Here is a 14,008-nt window from a genome sequence, read left to right on the forward strand (position 1 = left end):
CAATTTTATAGGAAAAATTGAGAAGTGAAATATTAAAGTCATTATTTTGTCAATAATAACAAAAATATTTGCTAAACACCTAGTCTTTGCAAGGTATTGTGCTGAGTGTTTTCAGAGATACAAAGATAAGTAAAATATTACATTTTGCCTTCAAACTATTTGCAATTTGATAGGAAAAAAGATACCCCCCCACACACAAATACAGTGATAGGCACAAAATGATTTGAAATGCAAAGGAAATATTATGGAAACACAGGGGGAGGAAGACATTTCTTCTTGCATAAGTATTATTCTCAGTAGTTTGCAAATGCAAGGTCTGAAATTTAAAAGGAATCACTCAGAAAAAAATTGCAATGCTGATGAGAAAACTTGGAATTTCTTTTCAAAAGCAGGAACCAATATTTTATTCCCTAAACTAGTAAGTAGGGTGATGTTAAAATGTTTAAGTTTTCTGATGTTAAAAATTATAACATTTATGATTAAAGTGTGAACCAAGAAAACTTGAAGTTTATTCTTCATTTGAAATTCTTCTGCATTAAAATAATTTTATTAACATAATTGAAATTATTTTTATAATAAACTCACAAATATGGTGCTAAATAACTGTATGTACTTAATTTATTGGGAGGGAAATTTTACTGAACTGAATTTTATGGTGAGGAATTAAAATTTCAAAAAGATACTATAATTCTGTAATATATTATTTTCATCTATGTAGTATCTAATCCACTATACTTAACACAACAGAATATACTAAACCAGCTTTACGTAAAGAAAACATTGCAATAGAGCAAAGCTTCATAGTAATTAATCATCTTTAGAAGAGTTTCTATAATTAAAAATGGTAAGCACTGCCAATCTTTCTTAAAGTGCTCCTTGGTATGATGCTAATAAAGACAGCTGATAAATATAGAAGACTTTGGATTTTTCCTCCCTCTTAAATCACTGAATATATTATTTTTAGTACCTATTCACGTAAACACTAAGTGATGGAAGCAGGAAAAGCATTTGCTCTTAAAGGTAAACTACAGGGGGGCCTGGGTGGCTCAGCTGTTAAGCGTCTGCTTTCGGCTCAGGTCATGATCCCAGGGTCCTGGGATCGAGTCCCACATCAGGCTCCCTGCGAGGCGGGAAGCCTGCTTCTCCCTCTCCCACTCCCCCTGCTTGTGTTCCCTCTCTCGCTGTGTCTCTCTCTGTCAAATAAATAAAATCTTTAAAAAAAAAGTAAACTACATATTAAATTTAATAAATTATAATTAATAATAAAATTATTTAACTTAATTGCATTTAATTCCTCCTTTCATTGCATCTATTCCTTTATACAATCCATTCTCTTCAGTCAATGGCTCCTTCCAACAGAAGAATGTAAATCTTATCTGTTAGTGTGTTTTACTGTTTATCTAATGTCATTATTTTAGAATATTTGGTTTCTTCCCAAATTCACATATTACTTCTATCACTAACAAAGTCACACATCAATATGTTAATTAAATGCTATATTAATTATAATATTCATACAAAAATACATTAATCAAGACAAGGAAATTATTCTCGGAATGTGATTATTAAAACACTATGTTATGACCTTAAAGTTATAGACTTCAGGTTCAAATCTTTAATATTGAAGCATCTTCCTTAAAAGACTGAAAAATAATATGTGTTTCTATGCGCTAATATTCTGTGAAATCTGCTCAGCTGAGCCTGTAAAAGATGAAATGTGATGTGCAGAGCTAAGAAGTTTCAAAACATCTTACCTTCTATCCACACACGAACTTCAGTAGGAGAGGATGTCACAGTAGGATCTTGTTGAAGAAGGTGAAATGTTTGTGCCATGTTGCAGAATGGATACATAGAGAAAATCCTCTGGCGTTCAATGTTTAAGGCTTAGATAATCTGAGTAGCTAAGAATGAAATAACAGAACTTAATCAGGTTCAGGCATTATCAATTCATACAGACTGCATTATATTAGCATATGCTGTCAGGTGTGGGAGTTGGGTATAAAATAGTCCACCATTAATTAAATAATGAATATGTATTGCACAACTCTTTAGTAAAATACAAAAACTCAAATATAAATCTGAATGAAATACTGATACAATACAATGGGGATGAACACTGGAAACATGCTAGGCGAATGAAGACAGACACATAAGGTGTCTGATTACATTTAGTTGAAAAATTCAGTATAGGTAAACTCATAGACACAGAAAGATTAGTGGTTGCCAGGAGCTGGGGGGAGACAGGGAAGAGGGACTGTTTAATGGGTACAGGGCTCCCTTTTGGGGTGATGAAAATGTTTTGGAACTAGATAAAAGTGATGGTTGTACAATATAGTGAATATATTAAGTACCTCTGAATTGCAGACTTTAAAATGGTTAATTTTGTTACATAAATTTTACCTCACTGAGATAAAATGTAAAAGGCAAAAAATTAAATAAATAAACCTGACACCACTTCTGCCCGAAAAGAATTGTGAACCTATTAAGAAGGATCAAAAGCACATGAATAGCATCGTTAATTAGCTTGAGACAAGTACTAAACAGAAAAAGTGCTAAGGAGTTTATGTTTAACTGCAAGGAAAAAAGAGAGCTTCATGCAGCAGGTGACATCTGAGTCAAGGCAAAGACTAGACAGAAAAGAACCTTGAGAGAAAAATAATATCTTCCCTACCTAAATCAGGAGTGTCTTGTGAGACCCAAGAAAAGAAAAAAAAATTGGGAAGGAGAATGTTTTTTAAAATGTGAAACAGGGGCACCTAGGTGGTGCAGTCGATTAAGCATCAGACTCTTGGTTTCAGCTCAGCTTATGATCTCAGCGTCCTGGGATCTAGCCCAGCTTAGGGCCCGATGCGCAGTAGGGAGTCTGCTTGAGATTCTCTCTCTCTAATCCTCCCCCAGCTCGCACTCTCTCCCTCCCTCTCTCTCTAAAATAAATAAATAAATCATTTTTTTAAAGTAAAACATTCATTATGGAAATGTGACTCATTATTAGTCCTGGTTTTAAAACTCCAATTTGTTGCTGCTTGCAGTTTTCCTATCTGTTGAAACCAAGATACAAAGGACGCATTAATGACAATTTAAGAAGTAGTATTGTGTAATTGTGATAATGCTATTAGAATCAATGGTTCTCCCCTTCCATTTACCATCTTTAAACTAAATTGTATGACCTTGTATGTAGAAATGCTTTACAAATGTAAATCATTGATGTTCACGTTAAACAAAAGGTCTATAATCACAGCTAAATCCATTCCTGAAAAAAACTTAAACATGGGTAGCACTTTCCCAGCCTAAATAAGTATGACCAAATCAGATGAGTGGTGCTGCCATGTTTTACTTTACTTAACCAATGAACTCAGACCCTGCCTTTCACAGCCACTTTTTCAACTAATACAGCATATTTGTGTCTACCTTTCTTTATCTTGCCCTGAAAGAAAACTGAACTTGAAACTGAATATCTTTTAAACTGCAGAAATGACAACAGGTGCTTTCTAGAGCAGCACTGTCCAACAGAACTTTCTGTAATATTGGAATATTGGCTATTTAACATTTACATTACTTCTGGAATCTACCTAAAAGACTTTTTTCTTCCTTTCTCTCTGTTCGGTCTTTACAGTTTTCATTGCTTTCTTCCTTTAATTTCAGTTCAGAGGACTACTGCCTGTTTTCTTCTCTTGTAGTTCCATATAGCTGTTTATGCAAAATATTCACCAAGGTGTTCCATCTCAGCTTTAAAAGAGCCCCTCCCCCCCAAAAGAAACGGAGGAAAACAAAACTGCCAAAATAAACACTAAAAAATAAAAATTAATAATCTAAGATAGTAGTGAAAAATTTCCTTCCTCAAGACTTCAGTGTCTATTCTTACGAATATTGACTAGCTTTAAATAAATTTTTTCCATACATTTCTTTATGTTGAAAGGCTTGGGTCTATCACCTATGTAGGGTGACAAACTAGATGCTAAATTGTTCCTAATTGTTAGCATTTTAATTAAGCCTAATGTATTTTAAACGCACAACCACAGAAGTCCTATTATCCATTTCCTAGACAATAAAGTGTTAAGACTTAAACAAAAAAATTCTAAACTAAATCATCAGATGTTCTGAGCATGGTGGATTTCTTTTTCCATAAGAGAATAACACAAAATAATGTTGAGATGGATTACTATATTATTACTATAGAGAATCATTGACTCAGGGTATTTAAAAAAACAGAAGTGATATCTGTTCGAATTCGACGGTTGGAATAGCCGCCACCAGCTAAAATTCTATGGGAAGTTTTCCTCATGTTTGAGCTGAAGTCAGCCTTTTCTGAACTCTCGCCCCTACTCCCTATTTTTGTCCTAGCTCTGCCTCACGCTGTTCCTGTGAAGGAGTCTCTAGAGACTTTTACCACAGAGAGCATCGTCCAATCTACTGCCCAGTCCCAATGAGTTGTCAGTTGGCCAATCTAACCGTCCCGCACACCCTTTCTCCCTCTTGTTTTCCATAGGACAGTTTCCCAGCGCTGTCCTCACCCAAAGGTCTGCCATTAGTCTATCAGGACCTACACCTGCACAATGTGGGGTTTGGAACTGAGATTCAAGCCCAAAGCGGCCTTACCACCTGAGTCTGGGGGGACCAGGGGCCGCTCGGTCACCCTTACACTATCCCTGCCCCTCTGTCCAGGCAGTCCAAGTAGGCCTCCTCCTATCCAGGGATAATGGCGTTCCGGTCAGACAGCGTCGCCATTTTAGGCTTTAAAAGGGATGCTCCTCAGAAAAGTAAATGCCTCCCTCTACAGCCCCACGCGAGGGCTACAGTAAACATTCTTGCTACTTGCCTCTTTCCGTACCCTGTCAGGCCCGAAGCCGCGGAGACAGGATCCCCTCAGACACCAATCTGGCGGCTGGATCTGGTTAGGATAGTTCCCAGTAGCCCCATGCTGTGCGCGCGGGTAAACGCTCGCTCCAAAGCCTGGCGCGTTTCTGGGGGTTGCTGGTGACGTAGCTCTTGCCCTACGCCGCAGAGGGGAGGGGGGCGGTTCGTGGGAAGCTGGTCTTCATCCTTTCCCACCCGTAATACCTGTTGAAAGTTTGTTTCCCTTGTGATACTGCCCAAATACCGGTGGTTGTGCTGTAAGGATTCTCTTGAAAAGATTAAACACATACACAAAGTAAATATGAATTCAAGGAAAGAAGAAAACTAACCTGGAGGCAACAAGTGGTCACAGATTTCTCAATAAAAGAGACATTTGCTGGAATGCTGAGCTGAAGACAAGCCCCTCACTGGTGTTCATGAGAAATCCACTTTTTTTTCTTTTTTTTTAAGATTTTATTTTTTTATCTGAATTCTGTTATTGATGACATTGTCTCCTATTGTTCTCATCTATTGATTATGCCATTTCTTAATTCTATGTTTACTTTCCTCACTACAGAAATAAAATAGAATTACTCTTCATTCCTCCCCCTGTGTTTATAACTAGCTCCTGAATAACTGATTTTATATACAGATACAGACAAGAATTTAGATCTGCGTCACTACATAACAGAACTTCCAAACTTCTTTTTCTTTTTTTTTTTTGATATAGTGTTCTATGATTCATTGTTTGTGCATAACACCCAGTGCTCCATGCAGAACGTGCCCTCTTTAAGGCTAACCCATCCTCCCAACCCCTCCCCTCTAGAACCCTCAGTTTGTTTTTCAGAGTCCATTGTCTCTCATGGTTTGTCTCCCCCTCCGATTTCCCCCCTTCATTCTTCCCCTCCTGCTATCTTCTTCTTTTTTTCATAACATATATTGCATTATATGTTTCAGAGGTACAGATCTGTGATTCAACAGTCTTGAACAATTCACAATGCTCATCATAACACATACCCTCCACAAAGTCTATCACCCAGCCACCCCATCCCTCCCACCACCCCCACTCCAGCAACCCTCAGTTTGTCTCCTGAGATTAAGAATTCCTCATATCAGTGAGGTCATATGATACATGTCTTTCTCTGATTGATGTATTTCGCTCAGCATAACACCCTCCACTTCCAACCACGTCATTGCAAATGGCAAGATCTCATTCCTTTTGATGGCTGCATAATATTCCATTGTATATATATACTACTTCTTCATCCATTCATCTGTCGATGGACATCTTGGCTCTTTCCACAGTTTGGCTATTGTGGACATTGCTGCCATAAACATCAGGGTGCACATACCCCTTCGGATCCCTACATTTGTATCTTTGGGGTAAATACCCAGTAGTACAATTGCTGGATCGTATGGTACCTCTATTTTCAACTTTTTGAGGAACCTCCATACTGTTTTCCAGAGTGGCTACACCAGCTTGTATTCCCACCAACAGTGTAGGAGGGTTCCCCTTTCTCTGCACCCCCACCAACATCTGTCGTTTCCTGACTTGTTAATTTTAGCCATTCTGACTGGTGTGAGGTGCTATCTCACTGAGGTTTTGATTTGGATTTCCCTAATGCTGAGTGATGTTGAGCACTTTTTCATGTGTCTGTTGGCCATTTGGATGTCTCCTTTGGGAAAATATCTGTTCATATCTTCTGCCCATTTCTTGATTGGATTATTTGTTCTTTGGGTGTTGAGTTTGATAAGTTCTTTATAGATTTTTGATACTAGTCCTTTATCTGGTATGTCATTTGCAAATATCTTCTCCCATTCAGTTGGTTCTCTTTTGGTTTTGTGGACTGTTTCTTTTGCTGTGCAAAAGCTTTTTATCTTGATGAAGTCCTAATAGTTCATTTTTGCCCTTGCTACCCTTGCCTTTGGCAATGTTTCTAGGAAGAAGTTGCTGCGACTGAGGTCGAAGAGGTTGCGGCCTGTGTTCTCCTGTAGGGTTTTGATGGACTCCTGTCTCACATTTTGGTCTTTCAACCATTTGGAGTCTATTTTTGTGTGAGGTAAGGAAATGCTTTTTCTGCATCTATTGAGGGGATCATATGATTCTTGTTCTTTCTTTTGTTAATGTATTGTATCTCGTTGATTGATTTGCGGATGTTGAACCATTCTTGCAGCCCAGGGATAAATCCCACTTGGTCGTGGTGAATAATCCTTTTAATGTACTGTTGGATCCTATTGGCTAGTATTTTGGTGAGAATTTTTGCATCCATGTTCATCAAGGATATTGGTCTGTAATTCTCCTTCTTGATGGGGTCTTCGTCTGGTTTTGGGATCAAGGTAATGGTGGCCTCATAAAATGAGTTTGGAAGGTTTTCCTTCCATTTCTATTTTTGGGAACATTTTCAGGAGATTAGGTATTTATTCTACTTTAAATGTTCGGTAGAATTCCTCTGGGAAGCCATCTGGCCCTGGGCTTTTGTTTGTTGGGAGATTTTTGATGACTGCTTCAATTTCCTTAGTGGTTATAGGTCTGTTCAGGTTTTCTATTTCTTCCTGGTTCAGTTTTGGTAGTTGATACATCTCTAGGAAAGCATCCATTTCTTCCAGATTATCTAATTTGCTGGAATATAGTTGCTCATAATATGTTCTTATAATTGTTTGTATTTCTTTGGTGTTGGTTGTGATCTCTCCTCTTTCATTCATGATTTTATTTATTTGGGTCATTTCTCTTTTCTTTTTGATAAGTCTGCCAGGGGTTTATCAATCTTGTTAATTCTTTCAAAGAACCAGCTCCTAGTTTTGTTGATCTGTTCTACTGTTCTTTTGGTTTCTATTTCATTGATTTCTGCTCTGATCTTTATGATTTCTCTTCTCCTGCTGGGTTTAGGCTTTATTTGCTGTTTTGTCTCTAGCTCCTTTAGGTGTAGGGTTAGGTTGTGTATTTGAGACCTTTCTTGTTGATTGAGAAAGGCTCATATTGCTATATACTTTTCTCTTAGGACAGACTTTGCTGCATCCCAAAGATTTTGAACAGTTGTGTTTTCATTTTCATTGGTTTCCATGAATTTTTTAAATTCTTCTTTAATTTCCTGGTTGACCCATTCATTCTTTAGTAGAATGCTCTTTAGCCTCCACGTATTTGAGTTGTTTCTGAATTTCCTCTTGTGACTGAGTCCTAGTTTCAAAGCATTGTGGTCTGAAAATATGCAGGGAATAATCCCAATCTTCTAGTACTGGTTGAGACCTGATTTCTGTCCTAGGATGTGATCTATTCTGGAGAATGTTCCATGGGCACTAGAGAAGAATGTGTATTCCATTGCTTTGGGGTGGAATGTTCTGAATATGTCTGTGAAGTCCATTTGGTCCAGTGTGTCATTTAAAGTCTTTATTTCCTTGTTGATCTTTTGCTTAGATGGTCTGTCCATTTCAGTGAGGGGGGTGTTAATGTCCCCCACTATTATTGTATTGTTGTCAATGTGTTTCTTTGCTTTTGTTATTAATTGGCTTATATAATTGGCTGCTCCCATGTTAGGGGCATAGATATTTACAATTATTAGATCTTTTTGTTGGATAGACCCTTTAAGTAGGATATAGTGTCCTTCTTCATCTCTTATTATAGTCTTCAGTTTAAAATCTAATTTGTCTGATATAAGAATTGACACCCCAGCTTTCTTTTGGTGTCCATTAGCATGGTAAATTGTTTTCCACCCCCTCACTTTCAATGTGGGCGTGTCTTTGGGTCTAAAATGAGTCTCTTGCAGACAGCATATTGATGGGTCTTGTTTGTTTATCCAATCTGATAGCCTGTGTCTTTTGATTGGGGCATTTAGCCCATTTACATTCAGGGTAACTATTGAAAGATATGAATTTAGTGCCATTGTATTGCCTGTAAGGTGACTGTTACTGTATATTGTCTGTATTCCTTTCTGGTCTATGTTGCTTTTAGGCTCTTTGCTTAGAGGACTCCTTTCAATATTTCTTGTAGGGCTGGTTTCGTGTTTGCAAATTCCTTTAGTTTTTGTTTGTCCTGGAAGATTTTTATCTCTCCTTCTCTTTTCAATGACAGCCTAGCTGGATATAGTATTCTTGGCTGCATATTTTTCTCGTTTAATGCTCTGAATATATCATGCCAGTCCTTTCTGTCCTGCCAGGTCTCTGTGGATAGGTCTGTTGCCAATCTAATGTTTGTACTACTATAGGTCACATATCTCTTCCCCCGAGCTGCTTTCAGGATTTTCTCTTTGTCTCTGAGAGTTGTAAGTTTTACTAATAGATGTCGGTGTATTGACCTATTTTTATTGATTTTGAGAGGGGTTCTCTGTGCCTCCTGGATTTTGATGCCTCTTTCCTTCCCCACATTAGGGAAGTTCTCTGCTATAATTTGCTCCAATATACGTTCTGCCCCTCTCTTTCTCTTTCTTCTTCTTCTGGGATCCCAATTATTCTAATGTTGTTTCGTCTTATGGTATCGTTTATATCTTGAATTCTGCCCTCATGATCCAGTAGTTGTTTATCTCTCTTTTTCTCAGCTTCTTTATTTTCCACCATTTGGTCTTCTATATCACTGATTCTCTCTTCTCCCTCATTTATCCTAGCAGTTAGCGCTCCCATTTTTGATTGCACCTCATTAATAGCCTTTTTGATTTCGACTTGGTTAGATTTTAGTTCTTTTATTTCTCCAGAAAGGGTTTCTTTAATAACTTCCATGCTTTTTTCAAGCACAGCTAGGATCTTTAAAAATCATGATTCTGAACTCTAGGTCTGACATTGTACTAATGTCCGTATTGAGTACGTCCGTGGCAGTTGGTACTACCTCTTGTTCTTTTTGTTGAGGGATTTTTTCCATCTTGTCCTTTTGTCCAGAGGAGAATAGATGAATGAGAAAACAAAATGCTAACAGGCTAACAACGTCCCCAGAAAATATACACTAGACAAATCAGAAAAGACCTGAAACCTGGGGAAAAGAAGAAAAAAGAGAAAGAAAAAGATCAAAACAAAAACAGAACAAAACAAAAAAAAAAAACAGAATATGATCAAATATGATCAGGCTGGTGCATAGATCAGTGCCACACACTAGATTTTGGGTATATTTTGGTCTGTTAGAAGAAAGTGCCTCCCAAAATTTTAAAGAAAGAAAAACTTATATATGTAGAAAAATAAGGGTTGATACAATGAAGGGATGGAATATGACTGTAAAGATGAAAATTATAAAAAATTTTATAAAAGGAATTGATAAGAAGTTGTTTCAAAAAAGAAAGAAGAGGATTTAAGAAAAAAAGAAAAGCAAAGGGAGAGAATGTGATCAGGCAGGACACTGAAACAAAGCCATACACTAGAGATTTAGGGTATATTTTGATCTGTTAGGAGAAACTGTATCTCAAAATTTTAAATAGAGAACAGCTTATCTATATATGCCAAAAATAATGGTAACTACTATGAAGGGATAGAATATGACTCTAAAAATGACAAAAAAATTTTTTAAAAAAGGGATTGATAAGATGTTGGTTGAAAAAGGAAAAAAGAAAAATTTAAAAAAAAGACAGTTAAAAAAATTAACTTTGAAAGACTAAAGAATCATGGTAAAAAAGCCATGAATTATATGTGCACTATTCCCCTAGCTCTGGAGTTCTGCTGTTTTCATTGATCGGTAAACTTGGTCTTGGCTGGCTGTTCTTGCTGATCTCCTGGGGGAGGGGCCTGTTGCCGTGGTTCCCAAATGTCTTTGCTGGAGGCGGAATTTGCCCTGCCCTTGCCTGGTCTGGGCTAAGTAATCTGCTCCGGTTTGCTCTCGGGAGCTTTTGTTCCCTGCATGCTTTTGGTACAGCTTTGGAGGATGAGAGTGAAAATGGCGGCCTCCCAATCTCCGCCCCGGAGGAGCCGAGAACTCAGGGCCCTGCTCCTCAGTAAGGCCCCAGAGAAAGGCAGTCAATCACTCCTGTCTCCCCAGTCTCCGGCCACACTCCATGCTCACCTGGCCCGTGACTGAGTGTTTCTATCTCTGGCACACAACCCCATGTGGAGTCTCCAAACCCAGCAGATCCCTGCGGCGTGCTTCTGCACCGCTCCTCCCAGGGGAGGAATGTGAGTCTTCCCGGATCTGCCATGTGTTGGGTCCCTGCTGGAAGAGCAGTGGCCTGAGTATGCCGCAGATCACGGTTTATGGGAACCCCGAGCTGAGAGCCCGTGCCTCGGCTCCGTCTCTGCAGCCAGCTTCCCTGCTCCGATACCTGGGAGCTCTGCCGCACTCAGGCACCCCCGGTCTTTCTGTGACCCCGAGGGTCCTGAGACCACACTGTCGCACGAGGCTTCCACACCCCGCTTAGTCATTGGAGCAACGTCCCTCAGTGGAGTCGACTTCTAAATGTTCTGATTTTGTGCTCCATGTCTCTATCATATGCCAGAAGCAACTGACAGAGGCCCCCTCCCCCTCCGCCTATCCTCCCGAATATCGTCTCGGATTTACTTCTCCGCATGTCCTACCTTCCAGAAAGTGGTCGCTTTTCTGTTCAGGGAGTTGTTGCTATTCTTTTCTTCAATCGCCTGTTGAGTTCGTAGGTGTTCAGAATGTTTTGATCCCTATCTAGCTGAATTCCTGGGACCAGGTGAAATTTAGGTCTCCTACTCCTCCGCCATCTTGCTCTGCCCCCTAAAATTTTATTTTTTTAAGTAATCTCTGCACCCAACTACAATCCAGAGATTGAGTGGCATGCTTCACTGTCTGAGCCAGCCAGGTGCCCCTTTTCTTAATGTAACTTTATAGACCATAAAACTGAGGCCCAGACTTGGGGGTGGGGAAAGACTAGAATTAGGATCTCTAGCAGGCTTACATTCTCAGATTACTTCAAGTAGCTCCCACTTTGATGTGCCATTGATTTAGATAATGCCAGTTTAAAAGTGGACTTGAAGTAGTACTCCATGTTCAAAATGAAATTTAAAATAGTTTGTTTCATTTGAACACAAATTATCACCAGAACACTGCATTCCTTGACGTTGTGAGTTTGTGAACCCCATTTTAACCAAAGCTGAAATTATTCTCTCATGCTATTGTAGTACTCCTCAACATCATACCTATACTGTTTTTGAAGCTGTGAGCCCAGATATGGTACCATAATAGGTGAATGCATTGTGTTTAAAGTCCTTTATCAAAGCAAACATCTAAAAGCAGTAACAAACTAAATCAAAATTTCTATAAATAGTCCTATTCCCTGGAAAACATTTCCCTAGGCATTCCATACCACCACAGGAGGCCAGCTAGCCCACCAACTAGAATAATCAAATGCTAAATGTAGCTGGAATGAACCCGAAAAATAATTTTATCTAATTCTTTCATTTACAATTGAGGAAACTGAGCCCCAGGTAGAAGAGATATTTTTTAAGTTACACAACAATTTAGTGCCGGAACTAGAAAAAGAGCCCAGGTCTCTGAACTTTAGTGGTCCTTCCACCAAACCCCATACATACCAAAATTAAATGGCATCTCAAGCAAATGGAGAAAGTTTTGGGAAGAAGTCACACAAAGTTTTTGTCTCCCAAGATTTAGACACAAGAAGGGGTGAGAAAAATAAAATGAAACAACCATAAAACACCCAAACACACTCTAATGATGAGAAAGGAAAGCAGGGGATGATGAGTGGGAAGAGGTAGAAGCAATAGTTTTAAGTAATCTCTGCACCCAACTACAATCCAGAGATCGTGTGGCATGTTTTCACTAGAAAACAGTGAGTTTTTTACAAGTGTGAGCATCCATGAATCACTCTGGCCACGTGAAATTATTAGAATCAGCAAACAGGGTAAAAGATTTTGGCTCACATCCACTTTTACAAAGACAGATATTTGCCATTTTAATCAGCTGTCTCAAAGTAGTTTCTCTCCTGTTTGCTCAACCACTGAATCTTATACATACTTAATCTTATACTATACAAATTTAAGTAATTATCATTATGATTATGGTTATAATTAACATAACTTCTGTATTCGTGCAAAAACTATCTCTCTGATAGTTGAATGTGTCTTTCAAAAGCCTTGTATTTCAGAAGCTAGATTAAGGCTGGCATATCCAAATTGTGGAAATTTTACTTTTTTTGTCATTTAACTAATAGAATATATCCCTTTGGAGTTGAAGCATAACACTTTTATTCCCCAAGGTTTGAACTTTGTACAAATTAATCTGACAAACCAATCTGTGCCAATTTGTTAATATTTGTTGCCAAACTCCATTGGAATATATTTGCAATTTAGCAATAGCTTTGTGTAATGAATGGCAATCAGGGAAACCTGGAAAGGTTTAATTACTCTTCAATTCCTTTTCTGTTTGTTCCTTAAAACTATATATATACATACATATATATAATACATGCATAAATAAATGTAATATATTAATATATTAAATTGTTCAGAATGGCTAAAATTAACAACACAAGAAACAATAGGTGGGGATGTGAAGAAAGGGGAACCCTCTTACACTTTTGGTGGGAATGCATACTGATGCAGTCACTGTGGAAAACAGTACAGAGTTTCCTCAAAAAGTTAAAATTAAAACTACCCTAGGATCCAGCAATTACACTACTAAGTATTTACCAAAAGAATACAGAAATACAATAATTCAAAGGGATATATGTACCCCAATGTTCATAACAGCATTATCTACAATAGTCAAATTATGGAAATAGCCCAAGTGTCCATTGACTGATGAATGGATAAAGAAGAAGTGGTATATATATATATATATTGGTGGTATATATATATATATATATATATTGGTGGTATATATATATATATATATATTGGTGGTGTATATATATATATATATATATATATATATATAATATTATTCAGCCATAATAAGAATGAAATCTTGGGGTGCCTGGGTGGCTCAGTCGTTGAGCATCTGCCTTTGGCTCAGGTAATGATCTCGGGGTCCTGGGATCGAGCCCCGCATCAGGGTCCCTGCTCCGCAGGAAGCCAGCTTCTCCCTCTCCCACTCCCCCTGCTTGTGTTCCCTCTCTAGCTGTGTCTCTCTGTCAAATAAATAAATAAAATCTTAAAAAAAAGAATGAAATCTTGCCAATGGCAATGACATGGTTGGAGCTAAAGAGTATTATGCTGAGTGAAATAAGTCAGAGAGAAAAAAATACCATATGATTTCACTCATATTTGCAATTTAAGAAACAAAAAA

General features: G+C 38.1%; 1 pseudogene; it reads left to right on the forward strand.

Moving 5' to 3' along the window:
• Positions 1-4,696: 4,696 nt before the first annotated feature.
• The window catches only part of LOC113930436, a 30,300-nt pseudogene continuing 20,988 nt past the window's right edge, over positions 4,697-14,008 (forward strand).

This window comes from Zalophus californianus, chromosome X (assembly GCF_009762305.2).
Source record: "Zalophus californianus isolate mZalCal1 chromosome X, mZalCal1.pri.v2, whole genome shotgun sequence".
Taxonomy (NCBI): Eukaryota; Metazoa; Chordata; class Mammalia; order Carnivora; family Otariidae; genus Zalophus; species Zalophus californianus.